Source organism: Cibotium barometz, chromosome 28, assembly GCF_041138505.1.
Source record: "Cibotium barometz isolate CiBa-2024 chromosome 28, ASM4113850v1, whole genome shotgun sequence".
Taxonomy (NCBI): domain Eukaryota; kingdom Viridiplantae; phylum Streptophyta; class Polypodiopsida; order Cyatheales; family Cibotiaceae; genus Cibotium; species Cibotium barometz.
In genome coordinates, this window is record NC_141073.1 from 26,575,225 (window position 1) to 26,594,509 (window position 19,285).

The 19,285-nt window shown below is 41.9% G+C and overlaps 1 pseudogene; it reads right to left on the minus strand.

The window, feature by feature from the left end:
• Positions 1-12,934: 12,934 nt before the first annotated feature.
• LOC147622687 (3beta-hydroxysteroid-dehydrogenase/decarboxylase pseudogene) lies at positions 12,935-18,959 on the minus strand (annotated as a pseudogene).
• Between the last annotated feature and the right edge of the window lie 326 nt (positions 18,960-19,285).

The following is a 19,285-nucleotide window of genomic DNA, read 5'->3' on the forward strand; positions in this document are numbered from 1 at the left end:
TGCAATTGCAAATGCCTTGATTGTGGTTAACAAATGCTTATGCAAATGCCATGGTGAGGGCATTGTGGCTTGTTAATTTCCAATGGAGCTTTTGGATGATGGATTGAGGCATGAGTCCATGCTTTATTGCTGAGTTCTAAATTGTAAAAGGGCATGAGTCATGCTCAATGCTTGTAAGCCAACAAACTTGTTCTATCATTTGATATTATCCACATCATTTTGTACCTACACTCACCATTGCAACCACTTCAAGTTTCTATAGAATCTAGCAATGTGTAAGGGTACCTTGGCATTGGTTGGAGAGGCCAAGGGGAGAATGGCTTGAACTCTTTGTGCCGTGATTGCTTGGTAAAGCGGTACGAAGGGGGATTAGGTACACCGGTGTGAAGAAATGGCCTCAACCTTCACCTTGGAGGAAAACTCGGTGAAGGGGTGAGAAGAGCTTGGCCGGGAGATCGGCAAGCTTCAACGCGCGTCCTCAACAATCCTCACCATCGACTTTGTGGATGCATTTGGGCAATGGGGCCCCTTTTCTGTCATATTGTGTGGATATCCGAAATGCATATGATCTTTCATGACATTGTGGGATGCAAAGAGTATTGCGTACAAGTTTTAAGAAGTTGCATTTTCAATTGAGATTTGGTTTCAATTACAAAGGAGACTCTGGCGGAATTTACAAAACCGTAATTCAATCCTAGGGTTTACGCATAAGACTTATGCATAGAGCGTGTGCATAAGACTTATGCATATGGCTTATGCATAGAGCTTATGCATAAGACTTATGCATAAGGCTTATGCATAGAGCTTATGCATAAGTCTTGCAGCCTTATTATGCAAGCTTATACTTATAATATGCATTTAGATTATTGCATAAGGTCTTTATATATAAACAGCTATTTATGAATAGAGATAGCTTCTCTCTCCATCCTTGTGCAAATTCTATTTACTTTTGTATGGAGAGGAGATAAGCTGATTTGTGTTTAACGAGCTGCATATACATGTTATCCTGCTAGATGGAGCCTCTCAATCTTGAAGAGAGAATAGCGTGTCCATGCATGCGATGTAAGTACCAAATCTTTCGAAAACGAAGGATTTGCAACGAGCATGTTCATGATGCTGGAATATTTCCAATGGAGCGCTTGCAAAATTTACGGTTTCAATCGTACAACCAAGCAAGTGTGCAGCCGCATCTTGATAACATTGCGCCTGTGAATTCTCGTCCCCAACAAAGGATGAGGATATCGCAGGAGGGAGTGACAGAGGGAGCTCAATTAACAGCACCCGAGGGAATGGAAGAAGGTCCAATGGAAGAAATGTTGGATGCCTTCATTGAGCAACAAGAAGCTCTCTTCGAGGAGCATGAACATGAAGATCATCAACCACGACATTCTCAACGGTCAAATTATGAACCAGAGGAAGAGGCCATGCGTAAACTTGCACGCCTTCCATTATACAATGGTGCCAACATATCTGTATTGCGTGCATCTCTTACGATGCTAAATTTGCAGTCAGTTTTTGGATGGTCTAATACAAGTGTCACTGAACTATTCAAGTAAGGTCTTTTTTTGGAGATTACACCTACTGTTGAAATGTTAAATTATCAACTTGTACTTGAGAAAATCTTAATAGTAACGATCAGATATTGCCATACTTGCAGGCTTTTGAAAGATCAAATATTGCCCCCTGGCAACGAGATGCCTCCATCTCGTGCAGATGCGAAGAAGTTATTGAAATCCATAGGCATGGATTACAATAATATTCATGCTTGTCGCAATGATTGTTGCCTCTTCTGCCATGAATATGAGCATTTGCAAGAATGTCCCCATTGTGGCTCTAACAGATATAGAGAAGATGTTCAGGGGGAAGCTGTCCCGGTAAAGGTTCTCAGGCACTTTCCAATCATTCCAAGGATAAAAAGCATGTTCAGGTGCAAATCAATAGCAAGCTTGATGACATGGCATGCCACAACTCGATCCACAGATGAAGTGATGCGTGTGCCTGCAGACTCACCCGCATGGAGACACATTGAAGAGAAATGGCCGGCTTTTAAGGAAGAACCTAGAAACCTCCGTCTTGGCCTAGCAATGGATGGTGTAAACCCTTTTGGTTTAAGGAGCTCTTCATGGAGCACATGGCCTGTTTGCCTTGTGAATTATAATCTTCCGCCATGGTTAGCAATAAAGAAAGGTCATCTGTTGCTCTCATTAATAGTTCCAGGAAAGTACAAGGTGAAGAACATGGATGTATATTTGGCACCACTTATTGATGAGTTACGCACCTTGTGGAACGGAATTGAAGTGAAGGACATGTCAAAGCAGCAGAGTGGCCAAAGACTTACAACTGTGCAAGGTATTCTCATGTGGACAATGCATGATTGGCCTGGCTATGGAGAATGCTCAGGTTTGGCTATATCGGGTTACAATGCATGTCCTGTATGTGGTCCTCGACTTGATTCAAGATACTCAAAAGCATTACGAAAGAATGTCTACCAAGGACATGTTAGGTATCTTCCAGAAAATCATGAATTGCGGGATGGTAATCTAGGAAGACCTCCTCCAAGTACACTGAAGGCAAGCGATTGGAAGATGAAATGGGAGGAATGTGGCAACTTGGCATGTCCTGGGATGAAGAGGCTCTCTATCTTTCACCAACTCCCCTATTGGGGTGATCTCCTTATAAACCATTTGCTTGACCCGATGCATATTTTCAAGAATGTAGCTGACATTCTGTGGAAGACCATGACAGGAAAAAAGGATACTAAAGGCCAAAGGGATGACTTGGAAGAGATTGGTTGTATGCAAGAGTTGTGGGCTCGCACTAGACCCAATGGAAAGGTGCTACTTCCAAGAGCCCCATGGGTTTTTAGCAAGATGGAGGAACAACAAGTCAAGAGGACAATTTCAGAGTTTCGGACTCCGACAGGTTGTATGCATTGCTTGAAAAGTGCATTTACAAAGGATGATGATCTTAGTGGTCTCAAGAGTCATGATTGGCACAAGTTTCTACAATTTGTGCTACCCATAGCAATAAAAGATTGCCTCACTGAAGACATTAGAGCTACTATCTATAAGATTGGCACATTGGTGCGCTGGATTTCTTCAAAAGAGATAAAGAGAGACACTTTGGAGACAGCGCGTTTAAACTCCATAGAGGCAGTCTGCATGGTAGAGAAGTTTTTCCCTACAAGTTTATTAACAATCCAGATGCATCTGCTAGTTCATGTTGTAGATGAGGTTGCAGTTGCTGGAACAGTCCATTCAAGATGGATGTTCTTTTTGGAGAGGTTTATGAAGACATTAAAGGGATTTGTTCGCCAAATGGCTCGCCCAGAGGGTAGTATGTCAGAAGGGTGGCTGATACAAGAGTCCCTTGTTTACATCACTGAATATTTAAGTTCCTCAGATCCAGAGATACCTCGACTATGGTCTCAAGAGTCCAACAGGCGAGTCATTGGTGAGGAACCTCAAGGCCAAGGCATTAAGAGAAAGATGGATAACACTTTGAGAGAAAAAATCAACAAATTTTGCATCTTGAACTCTCATGTAATGGAGAAGTGGATTGAGACATATGAAGCTCTCAAGCGACAGCGAGTACAAGATCGTTTAAGTTTCAGAAGGAATCGCACTACAAGAAATCTCCCATATCCAGAAGGTATGCAAGCTCTTCCGGACTTTCCCACAGGTAGATGGCTAGAAGCTACAATTTTAGAAGCCAAACGTGCTGGTTTACCTATAACAGAGGAGGAGGAGGAGCTTACAAAAGGATGCGATTGGCATGTAAGTGTTTAAGTTCTACATGTCTCTCATTTTTTCCTCTACATGTCTCTGTGTTTGATTCTCCATCAACAAACTTTTTGTGCTCATTGTAGTATCACAAATATGGGGCGTTTGGTCACATGGACGTCATTTTCGAGTAGAACGAATAGACCAAAGAAGAGCAACCTTTGATTGTGGTGTCACAGCACAGTTTGTTCAAGAAAGTCGTGCAAGTGCAAGTGATGATAACACAATTACTGGAATGCTTGATTACTTTGGAACCATTCAAGATATATTGAAGGTTGGCTTCAGAAGTTTTGAGTTGTTTATCTTCGATGTGAAGTGGTTCAAGGTAATCATGAATGGGCCACATGCATCTGTACGTAGAGACAAGAGTGGCCTCATCCAAGTGGACTCCACAAAGGTATGGACCGATCAGCAAGATACTTTTGTGCGCCCAGAGCATTGTGAGCAGGTTGTCTTTAAAGCGGATCCAAAAGATCCACGCTGGCTGTTTGTGGTTCAAGTCGCCCCCCACAGAGCAAGCAAATTTTTGAAGAATTTGAGCTACAACAAGGTGATGTGGATGCACAGGGTAATGGAGAGCAGCAAGAACATCTCGATATCAACAATGAAGAGGAGCAAGCAAATGAAGAGAAGGAACTAGAGCAAGATCCAAATGAAGAGGTGCAAACGAAGGAAGCTGAAAATCAAGTTGAGGAAGAAGACATAGATGATGAAGACATCCTTCATCAAGGGACTTTTAATGATGAGGATGCTGAAATGTGCATAGACATAGATCTCTTTGGGGCTACTGATCTTAATGAGGATGATAGAATAGATAATGATTTATAAAATGATGTATCTTAATGATTATGCAAATAGTTATGACATATTTGTAATGGTTTTATGACATTGAAGGTCCATTCATTGTTCACCATTGTTAATGTTTACCATCATAATCACTACTGTAGGAGCAAGTTGATATAGTTTTACCAATGTTGTTTATCAATGTTAATGTTTATCTTATGGTTCTTTCATTCATTGTTTACCGTGTAATTTTCATTCCGTACAAGTTTGTCATATGGTTTTTTGTCCAACAGGCCATGGGTGACTCACCGCCCTACGACTACAGTCCAGATTTCTCATTTAATCCTACACCGCAGGGCATGAGTCCCCAGCAGTTATATGGTTTTCTTTCGTCCATGACTCCAGAGCAGAGAGCCATGGCTCAGAGTTATTGGGGTTCTGGAGCAGGGACATCTGCCTCACCATCTGGATTCCCGACGCCAGTTCCCACACCCGTGGGTACGACAGCAGCTCCCACACCTCGTACCACACAGCCTTCCACTCCTGTTACAGCTCGATCTACCACGTCTTCACATAGACGGCGCTCACGTAGTAGGTCTTCAGGTGGAGGTTGTTGTGGTGGTAGTGCCACAGATGCTGTGACACCACCACCACGTGAGCGTCGTCCTTCGCTCTCATCTGTTGATAGCACACCCATAGGGTCACCTTCCACTCCCTGGGGTGCACATGACCATGACAACAGCAAGATTTACACAATTAGGGATGGGGCACCAATAATGGATAGTGCAGGGAAGGCAATGAAGACACGCATTCGACAATTGTGCACTATACAGTTTCATGACTCTGTCATGACTAAATGGGATCAGCAAGACAAGGGAAAGAAAAATTATATAAACACAAAGATAAAGCAAGAGTTCCAGCCATCTGACCCTATGAATGTCGTCTCTAATGAGTGGATACAGTATACAGCTCGCATTTTGATGGGGCATCGTAGGTCAGAGGCGAGGGACGCATTCAGAGAGGGGAAGGAGAAACCTGTTTGGCTAGATGACACGGAGTGGGCAGCCATTGCTCAGGAGCTCACCGAGACACCAGACAGGTTTCAACAACAAAGAGAGGCGGCAAGGGCAAGACTGCAAACAATAGGGGCTTCTCATCTCGGGAGTGGTGGTTACGAAACCATGCGCCATGAATTCGTAAGTGTTTGTAGCAATTTTATTTATTTGAATGTATGTATGTGGGCTAAATGTTGATTTTTTAAAAGTTATAATTGTTAATCGTGTGTGCAGGAGTTGGCCATGAATCGCCCACCAAGCAGGCGAGAGGAGAAGTACGCTCACAAACATGGCCTTGTGGCCTTGTTTGAGATGCTTGAAGAAGAAGGAGAGACCGTCAATTGGGAGGCATTACCATGATGTAAGATGACCTTCAAACTAATGAAATATGATCAAAACATTCTTGAGTATTAATGTTTAATTTAATTTCTTGTTTGTCGATATCAGGAAAATATGCAAACGAGCACGGTTGTTTTTGTGCTCTATTGTAGACAGAATGGTGCTGTCTGTCTGCTGTTGTTGATCCTGCTCATTGCAGGCAGCTAGGCAACAGCCAGGCAGCACTATTCTGCCCAAAAAAAAATTTCTGCTACAGCGTCGGTATTTGCCCTGGTATCAGCGTCGGTATATACCTAGGTATAGATGCCGGTTTACACTTCGGTATATGATACGGTATAGGGCCCGGTTTATCCGTCGGTATACAAGTCGGTATAAGGGCCGGTTTAAGCGCCGGTATTACCCCCGGTTAGCGTCGGTATAGGCGCCGGTATCTGCGCCGGTATTATCCCCCGACAGGTATACCGACGGTACGATACTGGCGCTTATACCGGCGCTTATACCGATGACGAGGCTTTTTTAGACCCCGTTTAATAGCGCCGGTACAAGCCCCGGTATTAGGCTAATATGTAGTAGTGATATAAAAACTCACTTACATGGTAATCACAACCATATGCAAGCTTCTCCTTATTGCTTATAACCTCGCCAATATGTTTTACTTGTTGTATGGTTTGCTGGAGCCATCTACTAGAAGGAAATTCTAGAAGTTGAGCGAGAGAATCCGGTAATCCGGGTATGACAATGCTCTAGTTGTTTGACTCTTTCTAAAATTTAAACGATCTCGGTATCTTTTCCTCTTTGCTAGGTTATACTTCTCGATCCATTTCCACATAGTACATGAGTTGCAGATGCAAAATTTATTATTCTTCTCTCACAATGCCATATCCATTGTTCTCTGAAGGCCTTGTCCTTGAGGCTTTTCCCCAATGAGCCGATCATCCTCTTCTTGTGTCCACAATCATGGCATATCTAGGTATGACATACTAAGAATTTCTCTTATGTATATAAGAGATTCTTGAACAAGCTATCCCATTGCCATACTGCCCTCAGAAGAGCTTTTTAATGAACAAAACCTTTCAGTGCTTGTGCATGGTCCGAAGGTTCGAAGGCATCTCATTGTCTTTTGGTAGAATTTGATCCTTTGATAATCTATATGATATAATAGAACAAATAGTAAAGGAGAAATATAAGACATTCATGCAAGCATGTGAAACATAGAGACGGGAAGGGACACATACTCCACAAGTTTTGAAATGCTCGTATTAAACCACACATATATTGATTCTAAGTTTAATATGTAGAGGCAAGTGCAGAGAACTCCTCCACCGCGTAAAGTGGTAGATGACAGGCAAGCCTACGTACCTCTTTCAATTGGAAATCCTTAAAGATGGAGGAAGGGTTTTTAGGAATGAATTAATTGTATCTTTGGTGCAATCACAACAACAGGATGATCCATCAAAAATGAACATAGAAAACTTTCTGAACCCAACCTTGATAATGTCTTGTATCGTTCCACAATAATCAAGCATGCCAACTTCACTACTTAGGTCAATTGCACTTGAACGACTTTCTTGCATGAAATTTGCCTTGACATTGCAATCAAATATTGTTTGCTTTTTATAAATTTGCTCCACTCAAAAGTTACGACTGCATGACCAAGCAAAAGAAGATCATGAAATCATATCAAGAACATAAACTTTTACACGACTATGTTTTATGGTTTCTTGTGCACATAAAAAAAACTCACTTACATGTAAGCTCCTCCTTGGCATTCTCTTTTCAATGCTTGATTAAAAAAGGGGCCCAATATTGAGATATCGATCTCAACTAGTGTTTAAAAAGGGGCCTAGTCATTATAAGAGAATGAAGGCCATAACAATGAAAGGTAGTCATAAAATAGTAAAAGAAAGTAGTGAGAGAGTGTTCCAAGTATTAAATCAATGGCATCAACTATGATGTAGATATTTTGTGTCTATACATGTAGTTATACATACACCTACCAGTGTATGAGTGGTAGTTATATCAATGGCACCAACCATGATGTGAATATTTTGTGTCTATACACAGAACTAGAAAGAAAGTAGTGAGAAAGTGGGGCAAGTAGTTATATCAATGGCACCAACCATGATGCGGATATTTTGTGTTTATACACAAAATTATACATACAACTGCCAATGTAGCTATGCTAGCTGTGTCATGTGTAAAGCCACATTTATAGCCATGCGAATAGTCGTGTGGCTAGCCATGCTTTAATTGGGAAAAATTTTTGAATCTCCCACCTGAGTTGTGATACATTGCAATACCCCTGTTGTGCATGACTTACGTACCAGTATATTGAGACATTGTTGCAGAGATTTGGCCTTGAAGACTGCAAGCCTATTGCTACTCCAATGGAGACAGGTTTGAAGTTGAGTCTTCATGATGCTGGAGATCACTTTGATGTCATACTCTATTAGTTGCCTCATTTATGTATGCATTACGAGGCCGAACATTCAGTTTGCAGTCTCACAGGTGAGCAGGTTTATGCATAGCCCAGGGTCTCAGCATTGAAAGGCAGTTAAACGCATCTTTCGCTACTTGAGTGGCACCATTGACGACTCATAACCTATAATGCCAATTCCTTCAACCTTCTTTTTCCCTTTATCCACAGCACTACTCCCAGTGCTCACACTCTCATGTCTCAAGCATCCTGACCATGGATGTATAGTACTACTCTTAGACTCTGCTGGCCTAGACATAGAAATAGAACCTGTTTGTGGCAAGTTCACATGCACATCAGCATCATCAACGGAATCAATGACACCCTCATCCTTTGCCTTGTACCAACTAGCAAGTTCATCAAACACCACATCTTGTGAGATAACCACTTACCTAGTATGTGGATTTACCTAGTATGTGGATTGTAACATTTATATGCCTTGCGATCTTGTGCATACCCAACAAAAATGCACTTTTCTACCTTAGGATCTAGCTTCTTCCTTCTCTCATCTGGCACATGCACATAAGCTATGCTACCAAACACTTTGAGGTGTCCAATGTTTGGCCTAAAACCTGTAAGACGCATCTCTGGCGTACGACAGCTATGGGTGTCTTATTAAGTACATACACCGCTGTGGCACATGCTTCTGCCCAATAATAGTCTGGCATGCACTTTTCATTGAGCATTGCCCTAGCCACATCACCAATGACTCTATTTTTCCTCTCAACAACACCATTTTGCTGAGGTGTGTACCTGCAAGTTAGATGCCTTCTTATGCCATTCTTTCTCAAGAAATTCTCAAAAGCATGTGAGGTGTATTCACCAACTCCATCTGTCCTCAAAAATTTTATCCAAGAGCCATATTGCTTCTCTGCAAAAGCTTTGATGTCTATAAACTTTCCCAACACTTCACTCTTCTCCTTGAGAAAGTAAATCCAAGTCATTCTGCTGAAATCATCAACGAATGTCACATAATACAAGCTGCCTTTAATGGATGGGTTTTGTGGAGGACACCATACATCACTATGAACAATTTCAAGTGGCTTGCTACTCATGTTGCCTTCTTTAGGAAATGGCAACCTTGCTTGCTTTCCAAATTGGCAAGCATCACAAACATGCATATTCCCATCATACTTGAATCTAGGTAGCCCACAAACAATGCCTCTTGCCTGCATGTTCTTTAACCTTTGTATGTTCACATGTCCAATCCTTTTATGGCACATTTCAATGTCTTGTACCACATTTTGGCTTTTAGAGAACATAGCCGATTTCAACTCAGGAATCCCAGCATCCAACTTAAATAATCTGCCTTCTTTCTTGCCTTTGGTAAATGACTACATCTATTTTTAAAATCCTCAGCAAAGCAACCATGCTCGTTAAAATGAACCCGTAAACCTTGTTCAACCATTTGACCAACTGAGGCCAAACTTTTTGTAATAGAAGGCACATACAAGACATCTGCCATAGACTTTATTTCACCATTGTGCAATCACCAATGGTAACATGAGTGATAGCATGCTGGCAATCATCACCTGTCTCTCCACATAGACTTTCACATCCATTGGCTTCATATGTTCAAACCATTTGCCATGACAAGTCGTATGGTTTGACGATCCAAAATACGAGCATTTGCAAGAATGTCCCCATTGTGGCTCTAACACATATAGAGAAGATGTTCAAAGGGAAGCTATCCCAGTAAAGGCTCTTAGGCACTTTCCAATAATCCCAAGAATAAAAAGCATGTTCAAGTGCAAATCTATAGCAAGCTTGATGACATGGCATGCCACAACTCGATGCACAGATGAAGTGATGCGTGTGCCTACTGATTCACCCGCATGGAGACACATTGAAGAGAAATGGCCGGCTTTTAGGGAAGATCCTCGTAACCTCCGTCTTCACCTAGCAATGGATGGTGTAAACCCTTTTGGTTTATGGAGCTCTTCATGGAGCACATGGCCTGTTTGCCTTCTGAATTATAATCTTCTGCCATGGTTAGCAATAAAGAAAGGTCGTTTGTTGCTCTCATTAATAGTTCCATGAAAGTACAAGGTGAAGAACATGGATGTATATTTGGCACCACTTATTGATGAGTTACGCACCTTGTGGAACGGATTGAAGTGAAGGACATGTCAAAGCAAAGTGGCCAAAGAGTTGCAACTATGCAAGGTATTCTCATGTGGACAATGCATGATTGGCCTAGCTATGGAGAATGCTCAGGTTTGTCTATATCGGGTTATAATGCATGTCCTCTATGTGGTCCTCGACTTGATTCAAGATACTCAAAAGCATTACGAAAGAATGTCTACCAAGGACATGTTAGGTATCTTCCAGAAAATCATGAATTGCGGGATGGTAATCTAGGAAGACCTCCTTCAAGTGCACTGAGAAGGCAAGCGATTAGAAGCTCAAATGGGAGGAATGTGGCAACTTGGCATGTCCTGGGATGAAGAGGCTCTCTATCTTTCACCAACTCCCCTACTGGGGTGATCTTCTTATAAACCATTTGCTTGACCCGATGCATATTTTCAAGAATGTGGCTGACATTCTGTGGAAGACCATGACAAGAAAAAAGGAGACTAAAGGCCAAAGGGACGACTTAGAAGAGATAGGCTGCATGCAAGAGTTGTGGGCTCGCACTAGACCCAATGGAAAGGTGCTATTTCCAAGATCCCCATGGGTTTTTAGTAAGATGGAGGAACAACAAGTGAAGAGGACAATTTCAGAGTTTCCAACTCCTATAGTTTGTATGCATTGCTTGAAAAGTGCATTTACAAAGGATGATGATCTTAGTGGCCTTAAGTCTCATGATTGGCACAAGTTTTTACAATTTGTGCTCCCCATAGCAATAAAGGATTGCCTCACTGAAGACATTAGAGCTACTATCTATAGGATTAGTACATTGGTGCGTTGTCGTGACGTGGGCGGTATCGCTGGGCAAGTGCGAGACTTCTGGCTGTGAGAGTAGCTTCAAATCCCAGCAAGGAAACAAAACATATAGCTCTTCAAGGGGCATAAGACATCTCCATTTTGGATGACATGTACACGTGCCAATTCACTTCAATACATCCTCAAATTCAACTTGATGATTGCACATAAGTTATGTGTCAAGAGCATGAGCAGTTCCAAGCATAGATCTCCTGACCCTTTATCCAAGTGCCTCGTACATAACACATGTAGGCATAGCACAATCTTCAAAAGATTTCCATATACATGTGACCATTCACATCACATATTTCATATATTGCCAACATCACCATTTCAAGATGACTCTTGATCTCATAAAAACATGCTTTCAGATTCCAACAACTCACAAAAGCAAAAATAACATATGGCGTATATACATCATCATGTAATTCCCAAAAGCTTCATGTTCACAAAGCTAAGATTCAATCAACCATTCTCTTACAAGGTTCCAGAATCAAAACCACCTTAAACTTTGGAACATTCAAATTCCAAAACTCAAAAATTCATGAAAAACTCTCCAATTTCTAAGGCCATAAGCATTAAGGTTTTTACCAAGAGTTTTTATTTTTGAGGTAATTAAAGCCTTAAAACCCAAACCTTTACTAAGGAATTACGATTTTTTTTTTGAAATCGAATTCATTAAAAAAAAGCTTATCTCTGTTTCACAAAAATCGAATTTCATGACATCATGAGCTTCTACGTCGAATTCTCTCCTTGCATGAAATCGGGCAGCAGTTTGCTTCATTTTTGAAAATTTTTAGAAAGCGTATCACTAAATGAAGCTTCTATTACTCTCCAATTCTAAACCCTACAAGGCTTGAACAGAAGCTATATTCCCAAAACAAGATAATCTGCAAAAATCGAGTTCTGGTTTTTTTTTTCTCCCTTTTCTGCACACTTCTCCCTTTCATATGTGCGTTCCTGGTTATCTCTGATTTTTCCTGCAAGGGATTCGGGCCGAATTCCCTTTTGAAGCCAAAAACTTGCGTTTCCCAAAATGAAAATATGCTGCGCCTCCTTTTTTTTGCTTAAAATTTGGATATTCCTTTTTTTTTTAAATGCCTTCGTCTTTTCGCCATGCAAGACACCACCTTCTCTCTTCTGTTCAGAAACTCTAACCCTTTAGCGACACAGCCTTCTTCTTCTGTGTGTCCAGCTCCTCTGAGCGTCCAGAGTCTAAGCTCCCTCTACTACCTGCAGCATTTGCTGCAGCGCTTGTTGAAGAGCTTGCTTGTTATGCTTACTTTTCTTGGTTGTGTTGCCATCCAGCACGCTTTCCTTGGATCCATGGCAATGCGCCCAACGACCATGCGCTACTGTGTGCATCTTGCATTTCTTGTCTCTCTCTTGTAGTGTTTTTCACCTTCTCTTGTCTTGCGGGTTGTGCGCTTAAGCGTCAAAACCTGTAGTGCCCAACCTCTGCTGTGCACCGGCCACCATGCCTTGCCTTGCTTGGGCTGACTACCCACTTGGCTATGCTTGTGCCTTGCCATGTGCCTTACTGTGTGCATCGCCTAGATGTTGTTGTGCTTTGCTTAGTTGTGCCAGCCAACAACATTGTCACCATAGCATTTGGCTGCATCCAGAGCTTGCTCGGCACAGACGTGCGCATGAGCTACATTCTCCACATAAGTGAAATCATACATGTTGTTGCCATCCCTCAGTATAAACTTCATTTTCGCTTATCTTGCACCAGCAACGAGCGATGGGACTAGCAACCTGTCCCCAAGGCCAAAGATACTGCTTGGATGAAGAGCACAAGTGACTAAACCTGACTTTCCATTAGCCCCAAGAACAAGCACCTCTGCCTATGCTTTTGTCTCAGAGTAGGAATCATTACGCCGATCAGGGTATGGCAAGGTTTCATCTCCATTTATGATGCTATGCACACCGTCAAAAACAGTACTAGGTCAGCTAGTATAAATGAGCTTGTGCACATTGTTATGAAGGTAAGCATTTATTATATTGCGCGTTCCTTCAACAGTGACATTGTAGTGTAGATTGAAATTGTTGATTGATGAATCTGAAGCTGCCATGTGGAAAACTGCTACTATTCCCTTGCATGCTTGTGCATGCATGTCGTTGAAACATTGCATAGCCAAGGAACCCTCATGGTTAATGCTGTATCCTTTTACCATTGAGCTCCATGCTACAACATCTCGAACTGGTAGCTTATCAAAGACTTCCCTTGCCTCTGAAAGAGAGCCACACTTTGCATACATGCTGATCAAACTGTTGCCAATTGAAGCATCTCTCATGAAAGCCTCTTGTGCCAGGTCCTTCAGTCTTTCTTATGCCTCCATCAAGATCAAAAATTGCAACTAATCCCTCTTTCTTGTCGGCCCATAAGAAAGTGATGCTGCTTTTGGTTCATTGATAGTTCGTGGTACCTAAAGGTTCACCATAAGCATAAAAACTCCATGATTCACACCACACTTATATACAGAGGCTTCGAGACCTGGCTCAGTTTCAGCTCGTCTTATTGAACCTCATTTACAATATGAATATATGTACATAGGCATCATAAAATGACTCAAGTCATGGCACTTAATCCCATGCATCTAGATTTATATTTAATGGCCTCACATGCATGGTTTCACACCATAGACGTGCCATGGCAGGACATCTGCCCCCTCTAAACCTGCACATCCTCTGGTATGTGCCAAATCATCATCAAGATCCACGTATATCTAGATGTTGTCTTCATCTTCTACATTACTAGGAAGATCATCCTCTTCCTCTTCAACCATATCCATGCTATCACTATCAAGCCTCTCATCTTGAGTCCCCAATGAATCAAAAGCATCACTGTCATCCCTTCTTTTAAACATCTTGATCCTTTTGCCTGCTCTACAGGATTCTTTATCTCTGTTCTGTCAAGCTCATACAGGGTATACGTGGCATTTCCATGCACATGCTTGACAATGTAAGGGCCAAACCATCTTTTTGCAAACTTCCTTTGCACGGTGAACTGGTTGTCAAGACTACTATCATACATTAGGACCCAATCACCTTCTTCAATGGGTTTTGGTCGGAGTCTATGTCTTCTATCAAATCTTTCTTTATTTTTCAATCTTGCACCTTTCAAACGAGCTTTAGCAAGCTCTACATCTTCAGGCCTTCTCTCCAACTGCCTCATTTGCAATGCAAGGAGGTCTTCCCTGTTCAATTCTTCCACCCAGGGTAATACATTCCAAGTTGGAACTACTTCTTCAACTGGCATTACCAACTTCTGACCATACATTAATTTTGCAAGCATGTAACCTGTCACACTGAGCTATGAGTTGTACGGTCAGCCCATAAAGCATATGGTAGCAGCCTTGGCCACTCCCGCATTCTTCCTCTGCATGCCTTAGCCAAAGCTTTAATGATTGGAGGATGTCCTCGCTCACTTTTACCATTGCCCTTAGGGTTGTAAGCACATGTTAGGGCCAATTTGATACCAATTCTAGAAAAGAATTCCCTTGCTTCTTCAGCATCTAGCTCACCCTTGTCAGCTATTATTTTTCCAACACAACCATACCGGCAAATCACATCTTCCAAGAGAAATTTGCATACTGTTTCCGTGCTCTTTGTTCTAAGAGCACGCCCTTCCACCTGATTTGTCAGGTCTTCTCTTGCAAGTACTACGTACCGCATCTGCCAGATTCCCAAGGGCATTGTAACTAGATCCACTACCCATTTGTAGTGCATGGTAGGTGGGTAGGTTGGTTGCAAGCCATCACGATGTCGCACATTCGAGTACATTTGACATACCATGCATGTTTCCACATATTGGGATACATCCTTGTACATTCCTTTCCACCAATATCTTTCCTTTATTTTGGTAAAGGTGGCCCACACGCTTCGATGTCCAGCCCAGAGACTCTCATGGAATTCTTTCATGAGCTTCCCTTGAGTCTCTTTATCACATATAACTCTCTGTGGCATAGCATTCCTCTGCTTAGGATGCTTCCACAGGTATCCATTCTTTAGAAAATATCCATATGCCTTTCTGCGGATCCTCTTGAATTCTAAGTCAGACCAATTTTCCTGCCTTGTCAAGGTACTCAAGTATTGGCCAATAAGCAACCAATCTCCTTCATACATTTCCTCAGTAAAAGACTCGAGTGCATTTGACAAGCAAGCATGGTCCCCTTTTGCATGTGCAGTAGTATAGAACTTTGTGCCTACATCATCAATGTCACTAATCATCCCTTCTTCATCTCCATACCTGGCTCTCGATATCATATCTGCAACTGGGTTATCCTTCCTTGCAATATGCTCAAACTCAGGATTTAGTGACTTGATATAGGCAATCCACCTAAGCGTAGCGATGTTTGGAGTGGTGCAGCTTGCAATCATCCCAAGGAGTGGCAAGCAGTCAGTTTCCACAAGCACGGATGCCCCAATGAGATATTCTTTTTCACATTTTAAGGCAGTGACTACTCCCCATAACTCCCTCTTAATCTGCGGATAATTTCATTGGCGAATGCTTAGTACCTTTGCTCCAAACCTGATTACATACCTGTGATCATCCCTACTGCCCATCCTATCCCAGTAGGACTAGTATCAACTGTTACAATCACAGGCCTGCCACACTCATAATCTACCTTCCTTAGAGTAGGTGATGTTTGGAGCAGACATTTCAGCTTCCGCATAGCTTTAATATGTGCAACATTCCATAAAAATCTCTGATTTTTCCTCAAAAGTTGGTAGAGAGGATTTGCTACATGTGGATATAATGTGGGATCCATATAACATAAAAGACACATGCACCAAGAAATCTCCTCACCTCTGTAACATTAATGCATATCTCTTTCATTCTTTGTATTGCATCTATCTTGGCTAGACAAGGTCGGCGTCCATTAGTATTACAAAGATGCCCCACGATTAGTACTTCACCAACCCCAAACACTGATTTCATTCCAGACAAAGTAAGATTAACCTCTTCAAGCCTGGATAGGATTTTGTCACAATCTTTTATATGATTTGCCACAAATTTGCAGCACCCCTTCAAATCCAAATCCCCATCTTTATCTTTCTCATCACAACCTTTTATGGACACATCGTCCATAAAAGGCATAGTTATTTGTGGAATGAAGTCTTGCAAAACTTTATTCATACATGTGCTTAACGGAAGACCAGTCTCTGTAAGGTGGATTTTTCCATCTTTGAAAAATACAAGTTGGTTTCTGAGAGCTTCCTTATAACTGGCACAGTCTTTCTTCGCATGTTTTGGGTCATCACACCATATACATCTGAATGTAAACCCTTCTTTGCTTTGAGGCCTTTGCATAGAAGCCTGCCCTAATGGTATCCCTTTTTCCTCAATCCTGGACATCTTCAGTCTTAGGTCTCGCATGCCCTTAATAAGCTCATCCATCGGCCCTTCTACCTTTGGGATTGCAGCAACAAGTTTCGGTAGATTCTCAGGGGTAACAGTTATAGGAGTTGCCGAGCTCATCACCATTTTATCCCTCCTTCGCTGTCGCTTTGCTAGCATGGTGACCGCATCCTCGACATCATTCCAATCATTCTTTAGCCCCTGCTCTGTATCTTTATCCTCAAGGAGAATTTCCAGTTTTTCTTGGAGATCTTTCCCAGCTGCTTGTAAGAAGAGCTCTGTTTTTTCCCTGTCTAAGGTTGTGCGCTCTATCCTTGACAGCTGGGCATAGCGCTTCTCAAACTCTCTTAGCAACTCTGTGGGTGGCAGAAATTCCAATTTTGGGTTTTATAACCCACTCCAAGAAAGTTCGTTTGTTCACCCGCTCGGAATCCTCCATGAAATAATCATCCTTCAAAGCAAGCTTGAACTCCTCCCAATTTCTGCCACCATGTGCTGTCTCTAATCCTCTTATGCGCTCTCTTATTTTCGAGAACACATACCAGCTCAAAGCTTCGAACCATATCCTCCTCAATCACCCTGTTTAGCTCCATTTCCTTTAAGTAATTGCGCAGGTACTTTGTGATGTCTTTACCATCAAATTGATCCACCTTTTTCACGATTGACTGCAGTGCTTTAGTCGTGGAAATTTGCCCCCTCTCAGCCGCTTGCTGCTATTGCATATACATAGTAAATATCTGAAATATTTGCATAACCCCAGGGTCAAAATGAACACCTATCCCTCTGGATTCTCAGCCATAACTTGCACTGTGAATTTCACCACTAACTCTCACCCCAGCAGTTTCACGTCGGGTTCACCAAAGCTCCCGTGATGTGGGCACTATCACTGGGCAAGTGCGAGACTTCTGGCTGTGAGAGTAGCTTCAAATCCCAGCAAGGAAACAAAACATATAGCTCTTAAAGGGGCATAAGACATCTCCATTTTGGATGACATGTACATGTGCCAATTCATTTCAATACATCCTCAAATTCAACTTGATGATTGCACATAAGTTATGTGTCAAGAGCATGACCAGTTCCAAGCATAGATCTCCTGACCCTTTATCCAAGTGCCTTGTACATAACACATGTAGGCATAGCACAATCTTCAAAAGATTTCCATATACATGTGACCATTCACATCACATATTTCATATATTGCCAACATCACCATTTCAAGATGACTCTTGATCTCATAAAAACATGCTTTCAGATTCCAATAACTCGCAAAAGCAAAAATAACATATGGCGTATATACATCATCATGTAATTCCCAAAAGCTTCATGTTCACAAAACTAAGATTCAATCAACCATTCTCTTACAAGGTTCCAGAATCAAAACCACCTTAAACTTTGGAACATTCAAATTCCAAAACTAACAAATTCATGAAAAACTCTCCAATTTCTAAGGCCATAAGCATTAAGGCTTTTACCAAGAGTTTTTATTTTTGAGGTAATTAAAGCCTTAAAACCCAAACCTTTACTAAGGAATTACGATTTTTTTTTTGAAATCGAATTCATTTAAAAAAAAAGCTTATCTCTGTTTCACAAAAATCGAATTTCATGACATCATGAGCTTCTACGTCGAATTCTCTCCTTGCATGAAATCGGGCAGCAGTTCGCTCCTTTTTTAAAAAAAATTTAGAAAGCGTATCACTAAATGAAGCTTCTATTACTCTCCAATTCTAACCCCTACAAGGCTTGAACAGAAGCTATATTCCCAAAACAAGATAATCTGCAAAAATCGAGTTCTGGTTTTTTTTTTCTCCCTTTTCTGCACACTTCTCCCTTTCATATGTGCGTTCCTGGTTATCTCTAATTTTTCCCGCAAGGGATTCGGGCCGAATTCCCTTTTGCAGCCAAAAACTCGCGTTTCCCAAAACGAAAATACGCTGCGCCTCCTTTTTTTGCTTAAAATTTGGATATTCCTTTTTTTAAAAAATGCCTTCGTATTTTCGCCACGCAAGCCACCACCTTCTCTCTTCTGTTCAAAAACTCTAACCCTTCAGGGACCCAGCCTTCTTCTTCTGTGTGTCTAGCTCCTCTGAGCGTCCAGAGTCTAAGCTCCCTCTACCTGCAGCATTTGCTGCAGCGCTTTGTTGAAGAGCTTGCTTGTTATGCTTACTTTGCTTCGTTGTGTTGCCATCCAGCACGCTTTCCTTGGATCCATGGCAATGCTCCCAATCAACGACCATGCGCTACTGTGTGCACCTTGCATTTCTTGTCTCTCTCTTGTAGTGTTTGTCACCTTCTCTTGTCTTGCAGGTTGTGCGCTTAAGCATCAAAACCTATAGTGTCCAACCTCTGTTGTGCACCGGCCACCATGCCTTGCCTTGCTTGGGCTGACTACCCGCTTGGCTATGCTTGTGCCTTGCCATGTGCCTTACTGTGCGCATCGCCTAGATGCTGTTTTGCTTTGCTTAGTTGTGCCAGCCAACAACATTGTCACCATAGCATTTGGCTGCATCCAGGGTTTGCTCGCCATAGACGTGCGCATGAGCCACATTCTCCACATAAGTGA